Genomic DNA, 19,874 nt, shown 5'->3' on the forward strand with positions numbered 1-19,874 from the left:
TGACAGGGCACACCTGTGAAGTGAAAACCATTTCAGGGGACTACCTCTTGAAGCTCATCAAGAGAATGCCAAGAGTGTGCAAAGCATTAATCAAAGCAAAAGGTGGCTACTTTGAAGAACCTAGAATATGACATATTTTCAGTTTTTTCACACTTGTTTGTTATGTATATAATTCCACATGTGTTAATTCATAGTTTTGATGCCTTCAGTGTGAATCTACAATTTTCATAGTCATGAAAATAAAGAAAACTCTTTGAATAAGAAGGTGTGTCCAAACTTTTGGTCTGTACTGTATATATATATATATATATATACAGTATATTAAAGTAATGATTTCTCTGCTTTAGTAATACCTATACAATAAAGAAATATATGCACTATGCCTGGTTTAGTAGGTTTAATAACAGTAAAACATTTCCGCAAAAATGACATCAAAATCATATACAGTCGTTCAAAAACCATGTAGATAATAAAATAAAAGGCATACGTAATAAATCAGTGCGTTTTCACACGTATAGTGGATCCAACAGCAGAAACCTAAAGGAGCAGCTCTCGTCTTTCACGTTCAGCTGTAGTTGTTCAGTCTCCTGACCTGTCGCACAGATAAGGACTTTCTATAATTAAGTCATCTATTTGTGCCCTTTTGGGATTCTATTTTCGCGTGAACAGAAGCCTGCTGCTAGGATGCATTTTAAGCAATGGTGGCAAGCCATATTCACTTTTATCTACTGGGTAAAGCCTACACTGCTCTATACGTCTTTTTACCTGGAGTGTATAATATTTGATCCCAAACATATGAGGTTTGATGGCAATCTACGTCTCCAGTAGAACACTATAACGGTAGAGTAGGAATAGCAGCACATAGGGGTATACTGGCCTTATATGTGGTGGTGCACGCGGTGTTAGACGCCAGTCCGCAGCGTCCCTCCAAGCAGGCATCTAGGGGTTAAAGAAACCGCAGCACTCTCTTGTCTCTTTGTATCCTTTATTCCATCAAATTCATGCGACGTTTGGACCAGAGCGGTCTTTTTCAAGCTGAAAAAGACCGCTCTGGTGGAAATGTTGCATGAATTTGATGGAATAAAGGATACAAAGAGACAAGAGAGTGCTGCGGTTTCTTTAACCCCTAGATGCCGTCCAGTAGAACACTGAGATCAGAGAATACTGTCCGCATGCCATCTTGTATTGCTGACGCATTTTGGGCATAAGATAGCATATTATAATGTACTGTGTTCTTCTGTGCCGTCCCTGTGTGTCAAATTACATCAATATCGGTTGTTATCCTCAAAGATGAAATTGACACGCAGTCAATTCCACCAAATGATTTAAAAAAAACACCAATATATACTGCAAGCAATATAAAACCTCATGTGTGCTGCTGCATCTTGCTCATTACCACCGCTCCATTCTTTTATTGATCACATGATCAATAGAAAACGTCAATGCTAAATTATTTCCTTAAAGGGGTTGTCTCACGAAAAATATTCCACAGTTTTCAAACCAGAACCTGGATCTGAATTTTTTTTTGCAATTTTTGTAATTGCATTTAATTAAAAGTTTAACATAGCCACTGAGTTATTCAATAAAATGTATCTGTGTAGCGCCGCCTGCTGTTTGCTATTTATATTCTTTATCCTGCTCACTGATATGGCCGCACATGCTCAGTTTTATCTTTCCAACTGCCTCCTGAGCTGTGATAGGGAGAGCTGAGACACGCCTCCTGAGCTGTGATAGGTAGAGCTGAGACACGCCTCCTGAGCTGTGATAGGTAGAGCTGAGACACGCCCCCTGAGCTGCCAGCTTGATATAAATCTAGCAGAGCAATGAATGGGGAGATCTCTGGATCCATGTGAGGTACAGGGCTGGTTCTAGCTTTGTTAGAAAGAGATTGTCATGTATTATATGATGTCTGATTTTGGCACCCCCAGGATCAGCTGTTTGAAGAGGCCACGACACTTCGGTGAGCACTGCAGCCTCCTCACAGCACACAAAGCACAGCGCCACACATTGCACAGTGGCTCTGCTTGGTATTACAGCTCAGCCCCATTCACTTAGGTCTATCCTGAGGATAGGTCATCAATATCTAACTCCCTTTAACCTGGTACTTAAGGACACAGGGCGTACCGGTACGTCCTATGTATTTCCGATCACCGCCGCTCGGCGGGCACCTGGGGACAATGCGCCGGGGGGTCCTGTGACCCCCCCGTGTAGGCGATCGCTACAAACTGCAGGTCAATTCAGACTTGCGGTTTGTTGCGTTTCCGGGTTATTCGGGTCTCTGGGGACCCAATAACCCGGAACAGGATGGTGATCGGTGGTGTGATAATACACCACCAATCAAAATCCTGTGATCCTGAGAGGTGATGGTGACATCACCTCTCAGGATCGGCTCTCATTGGCTGCAGGGGCGGGCTCTTCAAATTATCGCAGCGCTGCATCGGATCTCCAGCCAGCACCCCCATCTGTTCAGAGCTTAGGATCCAGGACCCCATCTTTGCCCCAGCACCCCCATCTGTGCACCCAGGTATTTAGTGAAAGGTTAGGGAAAGGTTAGGTTAGGCAGGGATATTCAGGAAAGTGGTAGAAAAAGAAAATCCGTTTCTGATTGCATCACCCTAAATCGGGTGTCTGGGGTCCACAGCACAGCTGTGTGACCCTAGACCCCCCAGGGGTGCTGCAGCTTGCCCCCCTGCTCCCCCCTCCTTTTCTGGGGGCGCAAGCAGTTATTTTTTTTGTTTTTTTTGTGCGTACGCTGACTGTGGCCGGAACTCTTGGCGTCAACATTAGACGGTTAATCAGCGATTTAGAATTTTTGTTTTAACATTTTTTTCACATTTTTTGCCCTTTTTTTAGTTAGTCTTTTTTTCTTTGTCTGTTAGGTTTAGGGCAAGTTCGCGAACACCCGTACCCCCACACACACGCACACCAAATAAAGTTTATCACGCAGGCACACACACACACACACACTCCCCTATGGCCCGCAGGATGTTCTCGGCCGAGGAGGCATACGCCCAGCTTGCCTTCGAGTCCAAGAGCCCCAGTGAGGCCGAGGATGACCCCACTTTCCCTTTGTCATCCGCGTCCTCCTCCTCATCTAGCGATGATGATGAGCCCCTAAGGTGGAGCCAGGTGGAGCAAGGTGACCGCCAGGCGGAGCAAGGTGACCGCCATGCTAGGGACCCTGTGGCCCACCCAAGTACGAGCAGCTCTGGGGCTCGTACTAGTTTCCGGGCCCACCAGTTAAGTCCATCGGAGCCGCCTGCCGATGAACTTGTCTGGTATACCCAGGGGTCGAGTCGAGGGGGAACGCGTGGGAACGGCGTTCCTGCACTTTTTTCATGGCAGGAACGCCGTTCCCTTTCAGGGCAAAAGGACCAGGAGGGGAAGCGGTGAAATCAGATTCACAGGGGGCGGAGCGGAGGCCCTGCATGACTCCACTGTGCAGGGCAGGCTAAGTGAGGAGGGAAGGGGAGCGGCTTCAGTTGAGGACAGAAGACTCACTGACTGACTCCCCCCCCCTCCTGGCTGAGAGCTTCCCTCCTCCTATCCTGAGCCTGCGACTGCCTGAAGCAGTGGGGTACCTACCATATAGGCAGACCACGCAGCTGCTATGGGGCCGTGAGGAAGGGGGGGGCCCTGCAGTGGAGGAGAGTCCCCGCCCCTGTCTATCTTCCTAACTGTTTCCCGTCTGCTAGCCCCGCCTCCTAGCTCCGCCTCCTGCCTGTTAGCTCCGCCCCCGCCTGATTCCTCTGGATTGCCACAACCAGTAATGAAGTAAGTGAGGACTTGTAGGTGAGGACAGTGCAGAGGTGTATGTGTGTGGAGGGGGTCACTCAGCTTTCCCAGGCTATTCCTCTGCACATATGCCATTCAGAACAGGAGGGAAGCTGGGTGTCACTACATTATGTAATGTGACTCAGCTTTCCTGATGTCCTGCATGGCACAAGTGCAGAGGCATGAGAAGATATGAGGGTTGTGTTACTCAGCTTTCTCATGTCTCTCCACATGTGCCATGCAGGAGAGCAGAAAAGCTGGGTGCTATTACATCATGTAAGGTCACTGAGATTTCCTGCTATCCTGCAAGGCATAAAAGCTATGGGGCCCAATGATTTCTGTGTACGCCCCTGCCTGACTGTCTGCTGAGGTGAGCGTGGCTGGATCATCCGACCGGACCGGGGTCCTGGTGGTCCGGTCCAGACCAGTCTAAGTGTCTGTGACTGTCCCTGAGTGAGTCCGGGGGCGCTAACCCGCCTGGTGGGAGCGCCGGTGGCCAGCAGCCCCAGACCAGACCAGTCAATACCCCCTCTTTTATCTCAGTCAGTACTCTCATCAGATGTGACTGCAGGCAGCACAGCAGCAGGCCAGAAGAGATCGATCAGCCAGGATTAATGTGCACAGCCTGGGTGGGAGGCCCTCCTTACCCTGGCCTTAGGCAAGTGACAAACTGCCCCCCCCCCCCCCTCCTCAATCTTAGGCAACTGACAAACCCAGCTCTGCTACATCTACAATGAGCAACTACAACAAATGTAATGCCAAACTGCAGTTCCTCTATGCGATTGTGATGCCTCAGATAGCTTCCACTGGACCCACAGCCTGTGGGTCCAGTGGAAGCTATCCAAGGCATCACATAGAGGAACTGCAGTTTGGCATTACATTTGTTGTAGTTGCTCATTGTAGATGTAGCAGAGCTGAGTTTGTCACTTGCCTAAGAATGAGGGGGGCAGTTTGTCACTTGCCTAAGCGAGGCCTCCCACTGTGCACATTAATCCTGGCTGATCGATCGCTGCTGCTCTCACATCTGATGAGAGATTTCCTAAGGGGGTATTGACTGGCATTAGGGACGGGCTGGTGGATGAGGGCAGCCACCCGGTCCTGCCTATGGATCACCCAGTTTGCACTTAGCTATGCCCAGGCCCCATGCCAGGGGGTCCCTGATGTATTAACTGACCAATAACATGGAGATCCCAGTGCCAGCTGCCTTGCTGGTGGACGATTGGCATATACTTATGCTGTGGGCCACAGCAGAAGTATATGCCAATCGTCCACCAGCAAGGCAGCTGGCACTGGGATCTCCATGTTTATTTCATGTTAATTTTGCAGTTGTTTGTGTAAACTGGCACTTTACAATAAATTTTGCACAGAATTTTCAGCGAAATATATATTTATTTATTTTTTTTTGGGGGGGGGAGGGTTGCAGTGGATTTTGGGTAAGTTCCCACACTTTTTTCCCCAGGACTTAACCCCTGGGTATACCCCAAGGCATTTTGAGCCCGTGATTCCTGATTTTGTAGGCCAACCAGGAATCCAGATTTCCACAGTGGGCTTCACTGAATACAACTACTTTAGTATTTTTTTTCAGTGACCACTTTGTAAATCTAATGGTGAAGCAAACAAACCTGTACGCCCAACAGTTTGTTGCTCAACACCCAGGCTCCTTTTTGGCTAGGCCCGGTGGCTGGACTCCGGTCAGTGCAGCCGAGATGAGGAAATTTTGGGGCCTCGTGCTGCACATGGGCCTAGTCAAGAAACCTAGTGTCAGGCATAACTGGAGTGGGGACGTCCTCTACCAGACCCCACTTTACAGTACGACCATGACACGCTCCCGGTTTGAGGCCATCTGGAAATGCCTGCATTATTTAGATAATGCAGCATGTCCCCCATAAGGTGATCCTGCCTATGACCGCCTGTACAAAATCAGGCCGGTCATCTATCACTTTGGGGCCAAATTTGTGGAGGCCTATGTACCTGGAAGGGAGGTCGCGGTTGATGAGTCTCTCATTGCTTTCAAGGGGAGACTTATTTACCGCCAGTATGTTCCCTCTAAGCAGGCGAGGTATGGCGTGAAGCTGTACAAACTTTGTGAGAGTACCTCAGGATACACTTACAAGTTTCGTGTGCACGAGGGGCGAGATTCCCGTATTCAACCCCCAGAATGTCCCCCCACTCTGGGTGTTAGCGGGAAACTTGTGTGGGACCTTATGCACCCACTGCTAGATAAGGGTTACCACCTGTACGTGGATAACTTTTATACTAGTATCCCCTTGTTCCAGTCCCTCGCCGCCAGATCCACGTCCGCTTGTGGGACTGTGCGGAAAAATCAACGCGGCCTCCCTGCCCAACCCCCCAGGTACCTATCCCCAGGGGTGAGAACCGTGCCCTTACCAGTGAAAACCTGTTGCTGGTCAGATATAAGGACAAGAGGCATGCCCTTGTACTGTCCACAATTCATGGTAACAGCATCTGCGGTACGCCAGACCCGCAGGGTAATGCGATTGTGAGGTCACGGTCAATGGCAAGCGAGGGTCACTCACAGTTATATATGGAAACCCTGGGCAGGCGTACAGCAGTGAAGGAGAGGCTGGCACAGAAGTCCTCTGGGGCACACTCTGTATTTAGGGACCAGGCCTGGTGGTGGATGAGGTGCCCTGGATGTTGCAGGTGTTTTATGTGCCTGGGGCAAGGTCCCTTTAAGGTTCGTGACGCCAGTGCCAATTGGACGGTGGCACACCGTGTAGTGATAGGTGGAATAATTGAGGAATCAGTAGATAAACCAAACGTCTTTTTACTTGAAGAAACGGTTTACACTTTGTACATACAGTTCAGTTGGGAAATGATTGTAATGCAGTTCCTCAGACAGTACTTAACAAACCGGTAGATTTCAGATGGCGGCAGGAAATAAACAGGCAAGATACTTGGAGGAACCCAAAGGTGATTGCTTTACAGTGCAACCCTGCTCTATCCCCTTCAGCTATTCTAGCTGGCTGGATGCCAAGCCCGGATGCCTAAATGCTGGCTTATGTCCTTGGTATATCGGTTCTTTCTCCAAGATCGCACTTGCTGTATTCTATATAACCTCTGTCCATCATGGTACTTATCTGACCTTGAATTGTCCTGAATTGCCTGGAGGGTACTGCTGGTTTTCTCCCAGGAGGTGCTATCCTGCTACTGGGGCGTCTTCAGAGATAACTAAGGCTCTCTTGCTCCACAGGTAGGCTAGGATCCCTCTACTAGCCCCCTGGTTACAACTAACAGCCTGGGCTGTCCAGCTGCATGTCAGGAGAAGGCTCTGACTGGTGCCTTCTAACTGGTCTCTGCAGACTCCTGACCTTGAACTCGAACTCCCTTCTCCTGTCTGGGCCTGAATACTTATACCAGGGCTACTCTAGCTCCCTCTAGCGTCTAGGATGACTAACTACAAAGACTAGGCCTGATACTGCATAACACAGGGAAAAACATTACATATAAAAAACAATACTTTACAATTTACATAAAATATGCACAATTGGAAATGACACTCCTGTCCCTAGTGAGTAGAAGTCACGCACACCCCAATTGACCCTCATGTAGTGCCCACGCTTAGTCAGTGGGGCCACTACACATCACCCCTGTCCCTGTGCGAGGTACCGTGGCAACGGTCCTCAAGCCCGATTGTATCGTCGACTACAATCGGTATATGGGAGGAGTTGATCTCTCTGATCAAGTCCTCAAGCCATATAACGCCATGCGCAAAACCCCGGCATGGTACAAAAAAGTTGCAGTCTGCCTTGTACAACTCTTTTGTGCTGTCCCGGAGCGCTGGCAACACAGAGACATTCCTTCATTCTATGAGGCAGTCCTCAAGGCCCTGATCTTTTCTGACCAGGAAAGAGCAGGCCAGGGTACCTCGAGAACTGGAGGCGTCCGGATCGTCCCTGGCCAACACTTTCCAGGTGTGGTCCCCCATAATAAAAAGAAGGGACGGACCCAAAAAAAGTGCAGAGTGTGTCACAGGAGAGGGATACGGAAGGACACCACTACTCAGTGTGACACGTGCCCCGATCATCTGGGCCTCTGTATTATTGGTTGCTTCAGGGAGTACCACACTTCCATGGAGTACTAAATTTATATCCCAATTTAGCCACTGACAATCGGATAAAAAACTATGGTTCTCAGACTTGAGACACTAAAACTAAAGAATCTTTTTTCAAAAATATTATTTTGTAAAACTAAAATAAATAAAAAAGTAGACATATTAGGTATCGCCGCATCCGTAAGAATCTGCTCTATAAAAATACCCCATGTCCTAACCCCTTAGATGAACACGGTCAAAAGAATAAAATAAAAACGGTGCAAAATTTTTTTTGTTTTGTCACCTTACATCACAAAAATTATAATAGCAAGCGATCAAAAAGTCATATGCCCCCCAAAATAGTGCCCAAAAAAACATCCTCTCATCCAACAAAAAATTAGCCCCTACCTAAGATAATTGGCTAAAAACTAAAAAAAAAAAAGACTCAGACTATGGAGATACTAAAATTATTATTTTTTGTTTATAAAAAGTCAATATAGTGTAAAACATAAATAAATAAAAAAAAGTAGACATATTAGGTATCTCCGCGTCCGTAAGAATCTGCTCTATAAAAATACCCCATGACCTAACCCCTCAGATGAACATGGCCAAAAAAAATAAAAAAATAAAAATCCATAAAAGCGACCCCATATAAGAAACTACACCCCTCAAGGTATTCAAAACTGATTTTACAAACTTTGTTAACCCTTTAGGTGTTCCTCAACAGTTTATGGCAAATGGAGATGAAATTTCAGAATTTCTATTTTTGGTAACCTTGCCTCACAAAAATGTAATATAGATAAACCAAAACTCATATGTACCCTAAAAATAGTCCCAACAAAACTGCCACCTTATCTCGTAGTTTCCAAAATGGGGTCACTTTTATGGAGTTTCTACTCTAGCGGTGCATCAGGGGGGCTTCAAATGGGACATGGTGTAAATAAACCAGTCCAGCAAAATCCAAAATCCTTCCAAAAACCATACGGACTTTCCCTCTACGACCTACTGTGTGCCCGTACAGTAGTTTACGGCCACATATCGGGTGTTTCTGAAAACTACAGAATCGGGGCAATAAATATAGCATTTTTTTTTGGCTGTTAACCCTTGCTTTGTTACTGTAAAAAATGGATTAAAATGGAAAATTTGCCAAACAATCTAAATTCAGAAATTTTATCTTTATTTGCCATTAACTCTTGTGGAACACCTAAAGGGTAAACAATGTTTGTAAAATCAGTTTTGAATACCTTGAGAGGTGTAGTTTCTAGAATGGGGTCATTTTTGGGTGGTTTCTGTTATGTAAGCCTCACAAAGGGACTTCAGACCTGAAGTGGTCCCTAAAAATTGGGTTTTTGAAGATTTCTGAAAAATTACAAGATTTGCTTCTAAACTTCTAAGCCTTGTAACATCCCACAAAAACTAAAATGTCATTCCCAAAATGATCCACACATGAAGTAGACATATGGGGAATGTAAAGTAATAACTATTTTTGGAGGTATTACTATGTATTATAGAAGTTGAGAAATTGAAACTTGGAAATTTGCAATTTCTTCCCCATTTTTGGTAAATTTGGTATTTTTTTTATAAATAAAGTACGATATGTGACGAAAAAAAAATCTCAGAATGGCCTGGATAAGTCAAAGCACTTTAAAGTTATCACCACTTAAAGTGACACTGGACAGATTTTCAAAAAATGGCCTGGTCATTAAGGTGAAATATGGCTGTGATCCTTAAGGAGTTAAATCTTGCAAAAATGTGAACGCAGCTCTGGACTACAATGCAGAATCAGAACAAGATTAGTAAAGTGGTGTCGTTTTTAGTGTCAATTTCTAATCTGTTTTCTATCCATTAGGCCTCACGACTATGTCCATGTACAACGGACCCCTTCTATGTCCATTCCGTTTTTTCCTCACTCCCATGAATAGAACAGACTATTCTCTTGTATAGCACGTGTGGTGAGATTCTTGGATCTGGCACATGGATCTGTTGAAAAACGGCTGTGTGAATAGCCTCAATGGGTCAGCGTGCTATCCTTAGCTATACGGCAGCATCACTTGAATTCTGTAGTATATTAATTTCTTATCTGACGTCTCGGTCACCGCTCTTCTGTGGTACAGAGAATATACAAAGTGATAACAGCTACAATATGTGAAAAAGTCAGAAATGTCGCCTAGTTCCTATACAAATAGAAGAATGAAATACATGTGTGAGACGGTTTGAAGTGTTCCCACACCCTACTTATTTAAGGAAGTTCCACTGTGAGAGTAGCTTTATAAACAGTATAAAACCACCATGTATTCACAATGCGACAACATCAAAAGACGCCAAGGAGGGAATTTATCATTAGGGGACCTTTGGAAGTCAGTTTTACAAGAGCCTGAGTAGCCGTAATCTAAGCCAAATGTATCAAATGTTGCATGATGTTTGATAAATTTGGTGTATCCTTAAAGGGGTTGGCCACTTTCTGGCTACTCTTCATCAATGTGTTTGTAAGATGATTATATGGCACTTACTAATATAGTCTTTGTTGATATTCTGCACCATTTTCTATATTTCGTAAGGTATTCTCCCCTGTTGGCCAAGTCTTTTGTGCTGTCCACGTAGAGCTCCTGTCCATAAAATGGCTGCTGATGGAGGGTCACGTGACCAGGCAAATCACCTGCACTAACCTCTCAACATTGCAAGTGTAGACGGAAGGAGTGGTATATTTCAGTGGAGAAGGTTGATGGATGTGTCTGGAGTTATTTTTGCCTGGTCATCAGCGGCCATCTTATGGACAGGTCTCCTGTGTGGATAGCACAGAAGATCTGCCCAACAAGGAGACATGACTTATGAAATATAGGAAATGACACAGAAAATCAACAAAGGCTAAATTACGTGTCATATAATCATCTTACATACACATTGGACACAAGTAGTCAGAAAATGGCCAGCCCCCTTTAAGGCCTCTTCCACATATCCATGATGATATCTGTGACAAGTTGGTCAGTATTTCAACTAATAATGTCTATGAGGGGTCCTTCGTTGGTCAGTCTGTCTGTTCTTTGCCCTCCATGTATCATCCGTATTCCACATGCACTGCTAGGATGAAAGGGGATTTCCAGAGCATCTCCTACCAATAGTCAGTGAAAACCACTGACCGATCACGAGTGCCATTCATATTCTGTCAGTGGCTTTCACAGACCCATAGACTTCAATGGACCTCTATCACACATCGGTGAATCATGTGTTCTGCACAGATAGCACACATATCCATTGATTTGAATGTGTTTATTCACACATGCTTGTTTTTCCACTGACCATGCATAAGTGTAAAAGCATCGGAGGCACTCATGACTTTGGTCCATGAGGTGGACAAAACATGCCCATTGAAGTTTATGGGCCAAAATTGGGTGTGGATCACAAAAGGAGAGAAAGAATAAAGGACAGATACCACTTCTCTTTTTTGAATCCACTTCTGGTTTTGGTTGAAAACCGCATAAAAAAAACTGAATGTGTGACCGTAAACTTGAGACAGTTTTTGAAACTTTTCAAAGTCTGGCTTAAATTAGCTCAACAGGCTAACCACACCACGTTCCCACCCACGTGGGTGGAGTAAAAATAACACTTTGGTAACATGTTTCAGCAAATAAGCCTAAAAACATAATAAGTCACTATTTTGTGATTTTCAGAAGTCATAATTCTTTAGTGCAGGGCAAGGAGTGAAAGTTCTAGAATTAGACGAAATGTTGTGAAATACTATCTAAAACCACCTCAGATTTGCACATTTAAAGGGAATATGTCACCTATTTTAATTTTTTTTCTGCCAGTTAAAACCAGATAGTGACAGATTTGATTTTCTGATTGCAATATTTTTAATTTCTATTTTCTGTTAACAGCATTTAGAGATACGCGTTACAGCAGCCACCATGGGCCATAGACACAATGGACAGGAGCTGACTAATTGACTTCTGTAGGGGAGTTTCTGTGACCTATGCAGAAGTCACGAGGGAATATACAAACTGTGATATCATCTATCTAATTATTTATCTATCTAGTATCTATCTAGTCGGGGGCAAACACAGACAGTAGAGGGCCCCTGTGCAAGGAATGTACCTGGACCCCCTCCCCCAAATCACACTTACAGATATAAACATCTATGTGCAAATGAAAAAAACATCTTGTTAATATGGGTCAATATGTTTACAGTATATATATATATTTATATTTTTTTCATTCTAGGCCACGCCTCTAACTCCGTCTAAAGCATAACTATACACACCCAGCCCCCTTAATGCCCCCATATAGTAATTATTCCCCCTTTGTGCCAGTACATAGTAGTAATGCTCACACTGTGCCCCCTTCACTATAGCTATGCCCAGATGTGCCCCCTTCACAGCAGATGCCCAGATCTTACGGGCTGTTTTGTTTACTTTTTACACTGCTAGGCGAAGACTTCCTCCTAGCAGTGTTACCGGTGATGGGCGACTTTACAGGCTAGGGCAACACTAAAGCCCGTCCATTAGTGCTGGTGACGTCACTGGGCCCATAGTACCCCCAGTGGTAATAAGGCTACCCACAGTGACCTCAGTACTAATAAGGCCTCCCTAATAGAAATAAGACCAATCTATAAGGCACTTCTATAGAGCTCTCAGTAGTAGTAATGACCCAACAATGCCCACAGTATTTATAATGTTCCCTGCAAGGCCCCCTGTAATTATAATGCCTCCTGCCGTACCCCCTGGAGTTATAATCTTCTCTGTAGTGCCCCCATAAATTATAATGCTTGTCCTCTCCCTCCAGTATTTTATACCATGCAGTCCAATGTAAATAACTTCACTCCTTTCCCTCCATTCTTCTAATCTATACCATGCAGCCCCATGTAAATAACACCAGTCCTCCACCTCCAGTCTTCTATACCATGCAGTCCCATATAAATAACACCAGATCTCTCCCACCAGTCTTCAATATGATAAAGTCCCATGTAAATAACCTCTCTTCCTTATAGTCTTCTATAACATACAGTCCCATGTAAATAACTCCTCTACCCAAAATTATTAAAAGAGCTTAGTGGTGAGCTGGCAAAACCGTTAACAGATTTATTTAACCAATCATTAGTAACAGGAGTCGTCCCAGAAGATTGGAAATTGGCAAATGTCGTGCCCATTCACAAGAAAGGTAGTAGGGAGGAATCGAGCAACTATAGACCAGTGAGTCTGACATCAATAGTAGGCAAATTAATGGAAACCCTATTAAAGGATAGGATTGTGGAACATCTAAAATCCCATGGATTGCAAGATGAAAAACAACATGGGTTTACTTCAGGGAGATCATGTCAAACAAATCTTATAGATTTTTTTGACTGGGTGACTAAAATAATAGACGGTGGAGGTGCAGTAGACATCGCATATCTAGATTTCAGTAAGGCTTTTGACACTGTCCCACATAGAAGACTTATCAATAAACTGCAGTCATTGAGCAGGGACTCCCATATTGTTGAGTGGATTAGGCAGTGGCTGAGTGACAGACAACAGAGGGTTGTAGTCAATGGAGAACATTCAAAACAAGGTCATGTTACCAGTGGGGTTCCACAGGGATCTGTACTGGGACCAATTTTGTTTAATATCTTCATAAGTGATATTGCAAAAGGCCTCGATGGTAAGGTTTGTCTTTTTGCTGATGACACAAAGATATGTAACAGGGTTGATGTTCCTGGAGGGAAACGCCAAATGGAAAAGGATATAGGAAAACTAGAAGAATGGTCAGAACTCTGGCAACTGAAATTTAATGTGGATAAGTGCAAGATAATGCACCTGGGGCGTAAAAACCCAAGGGCAGAATATAGAATATTTGACACAGTCCTGACCTCAGTATCTGAGGAAAGGGATTTAGGAGTAATTATTTCAGAAGACTTAAAGGTGGGAAGACAATGTAATAGGGCAGCACGAAATGCCAGCAGAATGCTTGGATGTAGAGGGAGAGGTATAAGCAGTAGAAAGAGTGAAGTGTTTATGCCGCTGTACAGAACACTGGTGAGACCTCACTTGGAGTATTGTGCGCAGTACTAGAGGCCATATCTCCAGAAGGATATAGATACTCTAGAGAGAGTTCAGAGAAGAGCTACTAAACTAGTACATGGATTGCAGGATAAAACTTACCAGGAAAGGTTAAAGGACCTTAATATGTATAGCTTGGAAGAAAGAAGAGACAGAGGGGGTATGATAGAAACTTTTAAATACATACATACATACATACATACATAAAGGGAATCAACTCGGTAAAGGAGGAGAGCATATTTAAAAGAAGAAAAACTGCTACAAGAGGACATAGTTTTAAATTAGAGGGGCAAAGGTTTAAAAGTAATATAAGGAAGTATTACTTTACTGAGAGAGTAGTGGATGCATGGAATAGCCTTCCTGCAGAAATGGTAGCTGCAAATACAGTGAAGGGGTTTAAGCATGCATGGGATAGGCATAAGGCCATCCTTCATATAAGATAGGGCCAGGGACTATTCATAGGATTCAGATATATTGGGCAGACTAGATGGGCCAAATGGTTCTTATCTGCCGACACATTCTATGTTTCTATGTTTACCTCCAGTCTTCTATACCATGCATTCCCATATACATTACCATGCATTCCCATATACATTACCCCTCTCCCTCCCTAACACAACCGGATCCGTTCATGACGGATGCATGCGGTTGTATTATTGTAACGGAAGCGTTTTTGCAGATCCATGACAGATCGGCGCAGCACGGCAGTGCACTGCGAAAGGCCGCCGGACTAAAAGTACTGCATGTCCGACTTTTTAGTCCGGCTGCCTCTCACCGCAAACTACCGTGCTGCGCCGGAGCTCCGCCCCCGTCCCCATTATAGTCAATAGGGACGGAGCGGCGGTCCGGCAGCACGGCGAAATAGCGACAGGATGGATCCGACAGGGTGAACAGCCTGTCAAACCCGTTCTGCCACTAGTGTGGCATCACAGGTCTTTCCCGACTTCTCTCCACTGCTGCACTGCACTGATCACATGATGGTGACCTCATCACAGGTCCTACCACCACTTCCACTGTTGAAAAGATCACATGACTATGATGTCATCCCAGGTCCTCCAGCTATGGAGTGTAGGCACAACGGGCAGCAGATTCACAGTAAGTCCTAATCAAGTCTGAATCCATCCTTTCTGTTTTTTTACCGCCTATAAGAAGAACGTAAAGCGAACGCTGATGTGAAAGCATCCTAAGGAGATGGCTGCTGAAAAGTGATCTGTGCAGACCAAGTGGCGCCCATGCAAAAACGGCAGAATTTTAAGATTTTTCTAAATATACACTGCGTGCAGAATTATTAGGCAAATGAGTATTTTGACCACATCATCCTCTTTATGCATGTTGTCTTACTCCAAGCTGTATAGGCTCGAAAGCCTACTACCAATTAAGCATATTAGGTGCTGTGCATCTCTGTAATGAGAAGGGGTGTGGTCTAATGACATCAACACCCTATATTAGGTGTGCATAATTATTAGGCAACTTCCTTTCCTTTGGCAAAATGGGTCAAAAGAAGGACTTGACAGGCTCAGAAAAGTCAAAAATAGTGAGATATCTTGCAGAGGGATGCAGCACTCTTAAAATTGCAAAGCTTCTGAAGCGTGATCATCGAACAATCAAGCGTTTCATTCAAAATAGTCAACAGGGTCGCAAGAAGCGTGTGGAAAAACCAAGGCGCAAAATAACTGCCCATGAACTGAGAAAAGTCAAGCGTGCAGCTGCCAAGATGCCACTTGCCACCAGTTTGGCCATATTTCAGAGCTGCAACATCACTGGAGTGCCCAAAAGCACAAGGTGTGCAATACTCAGAGACATGGCCAAGGTAAGAAAGGCTGAAAGACGACCACCACTGAACAAGACACACAAGCTGAAACGTCAAGACTGCGCCAAGAAATATCTCAAGACTGATTTTTCTAAGGTTTTATGGACTGATGAAATGAGAGTGAGTCTTGATGGGCCAGATGGATGGGCCCGTGGCTGGATTGGTAAAGGGCAGAGAGCTCCAGTCCGACTCAGGCGCCAGCAAGGTGGAGGTGGAGTACTGGTTTGGGCTGGTATCATCAAAGATGAGCTTGTGGGGCCTTTTCAGGTTGAGGATGGAGTCAAGCTCAACTCCCAGTCCTACAGCCAGTTTCTGGAAGACACCTTCTTCAAGCAGTGGTACAGGAAGAAGTCTGCATCCTTCAAGAAAAACATGATTTTCATGCAGGACAATGCTCCATCACACGCGTCCAAGTACTCCACAGCGTGGCTGGCAAGAAAGGGTATAAAAGAAGAAAATCTAATGACATGGCCTCCTTGTTCACCTGATCTGAACCCCATTGAGAACCTGTGGTCCATCATCAAATGTGAGATTTACAAGGAGGGAAAACAGTACACCTCTCTGAACAGTGTCTGGGAGGCTGTGGTTGCTGCTGCACGCAATGTTGATGGTGAACAGATCAAAACACTGACAGAATCCATGGATGGCAGGCTTTTGAGTGTCCTTGCAAAGAAAGGTGGCTATATTGGTCACTGATTTGTTTTTGTTTTGTTTTTGAATGTCAGAAATGTATATTTGTGAATGTTGAGATGTTATATTGGTTTCACTGATAAAAATAAATAATTGAAATGGGTATATATTTGTTTTTTGTTAAGTTGCCTAATAATTATGCACAGTAATAGTCACCTGCACACACAGATATCCCCCTAAAATAGCTAAAACTAAAAACAAACTAAAAACTACTTCCAAAAATATTCAGCTTTGATATTAATGAGTTTTTTGGGTTCATTGAGAACATGGTTGTTGTTCAATAATAAAATTAATCCTCAAAAATACAACTTGCCTAATAATTCTGCACTCCCTGTAAATAGTGACAAAATTAAAACCAATTCTTTAAAACTATTTTAACAAACATGTGATTTAAACAAGAGGTAATTTTCTGATGACACATTCCCTTTAAATCGTCTTCTGTCCTCTACTTCCTTAAACTGAATTCTTTGTGACCCACGCCCATGCACTAGAATCATCAGACTGCTTAATCTGTAGCAGACTTCAAAATTCCTGTCAGCACATCCAACAATTTATTCAAACGATCTGAATGCCCTATTTCTGGTAATGTAATATACTACTGTATTTTAAATGCTACCAGCGCAGGACAATAATCGCATTGGCTGGAGCAAAGGGGGCATGCTGCGTTCAGTATAGGGACTTAAAGTGGTTATCCAATTTCAAGAACCCCTCTTCACCCACATGTGGCGAGCCCCTCACCGGTAATATACTTACCCCGCTCCCGACTCTGCTCCAGGTCCCCGCACCGCCGCTGCTGCTTCTCCCTGCACACGGATGAAAACATCCGGTGTCAGGGGGGAGCAGCCAATGGCAGGCGGGGGGGGAGCCTCCCTAGCATCGCGGGTGACGCTAGGGAGGCTCGTCCCGGCCTGCCATTGGTGTTTTCATCCGTGTACAGGGAGAAGCAGCAGCGGTGGTGCGGGGACCAGGAGCTGCGCAGGGAGCGGGGTAAGTATATTACCAGTGAGGGGTCTGCCACATGTGGTGGTGGTGGTGGGGGGGGGGGGGGTTCTTGAAATTGGATAACCCCTTTAAAGGGCATCTGTCAGCAGATTTGTATCTATGACACTGGCTGACCTGTTATATGTGCGCTCGGCAGCTGAAGACACCTGTGTTGGTCCCATGTTTGTATGTGCCTGCATTGCTGAGATAAATGAAGCTTTAATATATGCAAATGAGCCTCTAGGAGCAACGGGGGCGTTGCCATTACACCTAGAGGCTCTGCTCTCTCTGCCACGCCTTCTCCACTTGGATAATGTTTTCCCTGCCTACCCCAGTTAATCAAACTGCAGAGGGTGCCACAGCTGCGAGAGAGTTATAAGTGTAATGGCTACGCCCCCGTTGCTCCTAGAGGCTCATTGGCATATATTAAAACATCATTTTTCTTATAGGTCAGCCAGTCTCATAGGTACAAACCTGCTGACAGATGCCCTTTAAGTCCCTGGTGCCAGTCCTATTGTAGGGAATATATGCAGTGTATATCTAATTCATTGCACATGTGTGAGGAGAGCACAGAATTACCTATACTGGAGGCCTATGTCCATATAGTACGGTCATGTAACCATATGTGTGCTGGTCCCTCAATAGCAACAGGTCCTGCACACATTTGTGCCTTCAGGGACTACTGCACACAACAGTTCTGTTACGGTTTTTGCCATGATTTGCAGCAAAAAAAATGTTTATGCACTTTTGGTGGTAATAGCCCCCTTGAGGCATTGGGCCCTAGGCGGCCACCTAAACCATCCACATTACAGTCCACCATTCCTTACCTACCATTATTTGGTAAGATTTCTAGGCTGTGCTGTAGGATCCTAAAACCATGTTATACCTACATGCATAGAGAATGACAGTTTTGTGTCATGGCGAGGTGTGGGAGGAAACACCACACCAAACACAAGGGGGGGGGGGGGGGGGGTATCTGGCCTAGAAGCTAAGGTCACCACCTAATGAATCCTAACCCTAGCCCTGACTGCTAACCGAATGAACGGACCTCAGTGGTAGGACCGTTCATTCACTGGAACCTAAAGCCTGACTTACCCTGTAATGCCCTGAGGTAGTGACAGGGCCCAAAGACGACCCGTTCCTTAAGCAGAAGGAACAGGGGGTCTTGACTCAGACCAGATACCAGAAGGCAGGGGAAACAACACAAAACAAACACAAAGAAATTAGACACTTAACTCCTGAAGTAGAAGAAAGAGCTGGAACACCAGAGGAGACAACACACACACACCAGCCCTTTCACTTGCAAATGAAGCTATAAACCGCAAGGAGTGAAGGGAGTAGCCAGGCCGAAATAGTAATGACCACTGTGCTGCACCTGACTAGAGGTGTGGTCATTACCATCAACAACATCATGTGCAGACAGCCTCTCCGACCTTCTAACACCTAGCCTGGGAGTGACCGTGACACTTTGGCTTTGCTATTATATACCAGATATTAGTGGAACATTATATTTCATTTTTAGGCTGTGTACCTATATCTAAGCACCAAATATTTGACCAGCCCCTAAAAATAAAATGCACATACTGTACTGTTAAGTTCAGCCATAACTATTTTAGCTACGCCGATGCTCGAAGTCCTTGAGAAACAAAAATACTTGAGATATTTCAGGCCGTAGAGAACAATGGCTTTACTTGAGTGTGAAAGTAGAGATCAACAGCTTCCTGTCTCAGCAAAGGCACCGTAAGCTCCTTAAAGAATTGCTGAATTTCACTACAAGAACGGAAGCCTCACATGACATGACACACACGCAGAAATGACCCCCCCATCTGCTAACAGTATCGCTGTCTGTACATTACACTGTCTTACCAGGCTGAAGGCACCCACTCAGATGGCTTGTTAGATATGTATTCCAAGCACTTTCCACTTGTCACAGTGGTTTTCCCCCATGCACCATGTTTTATAGGATAAGCAGAGCCCATTTGACATCCGTGCCCTATACTGCTATTTGCATTCACAGACGCCAGAGCACGTTTTTCTAAAAGTAATTTATGCTAAACTTTGTTATTATACTGCATATAGCCAAACAATTTTACATTTTTCTGAGCATTACGGACATCTGATGTCATGCAGTAATAGGCGTTCTACCAACAACTTTCATTGAATTCAACCCCGAGACACCCAAAAGAGTGCTGGAAGCATGGTGGAACCCAGAACGTTCCTTCGTTATTTCCCTGGGTTGGGTATTACACCACTGTTGTATGTTCTACTCCTACGTCCTATTCTACACTGTTTCTTGGAACGGCATGCTTTGGTACTGTGCATCAACCTACTGCGGTTAAAGAGGTTCTACAGGCTTTTAATATTGATGACCTATCCTCAGGATAGGCGGGGGTCCGACACATTCATTTCAATCGGACGGATTTAGCAGCGCTAAATCCCGCCCATCAGTGCCGGTGACGTCACCGGGGGTTCCTGGCAGCCCCATGGAGAGCCCCGGTACGTCACCCCTTTAATATGTAAATTAGGCTTTTGG

This window comes from Bufo bufo, chromosome 3 (assembly GCF_905171765.1).
Source record: "Bufo bufo chromosome 3, aBufBuf1.1, whole genome shotgun sequence".
Classification (NCBI taxonomy): Eukaryota; Metazoa; Chordata; class Amphibia; order Anura; family Bufonidae; genus Bufo; species Bufo bufo.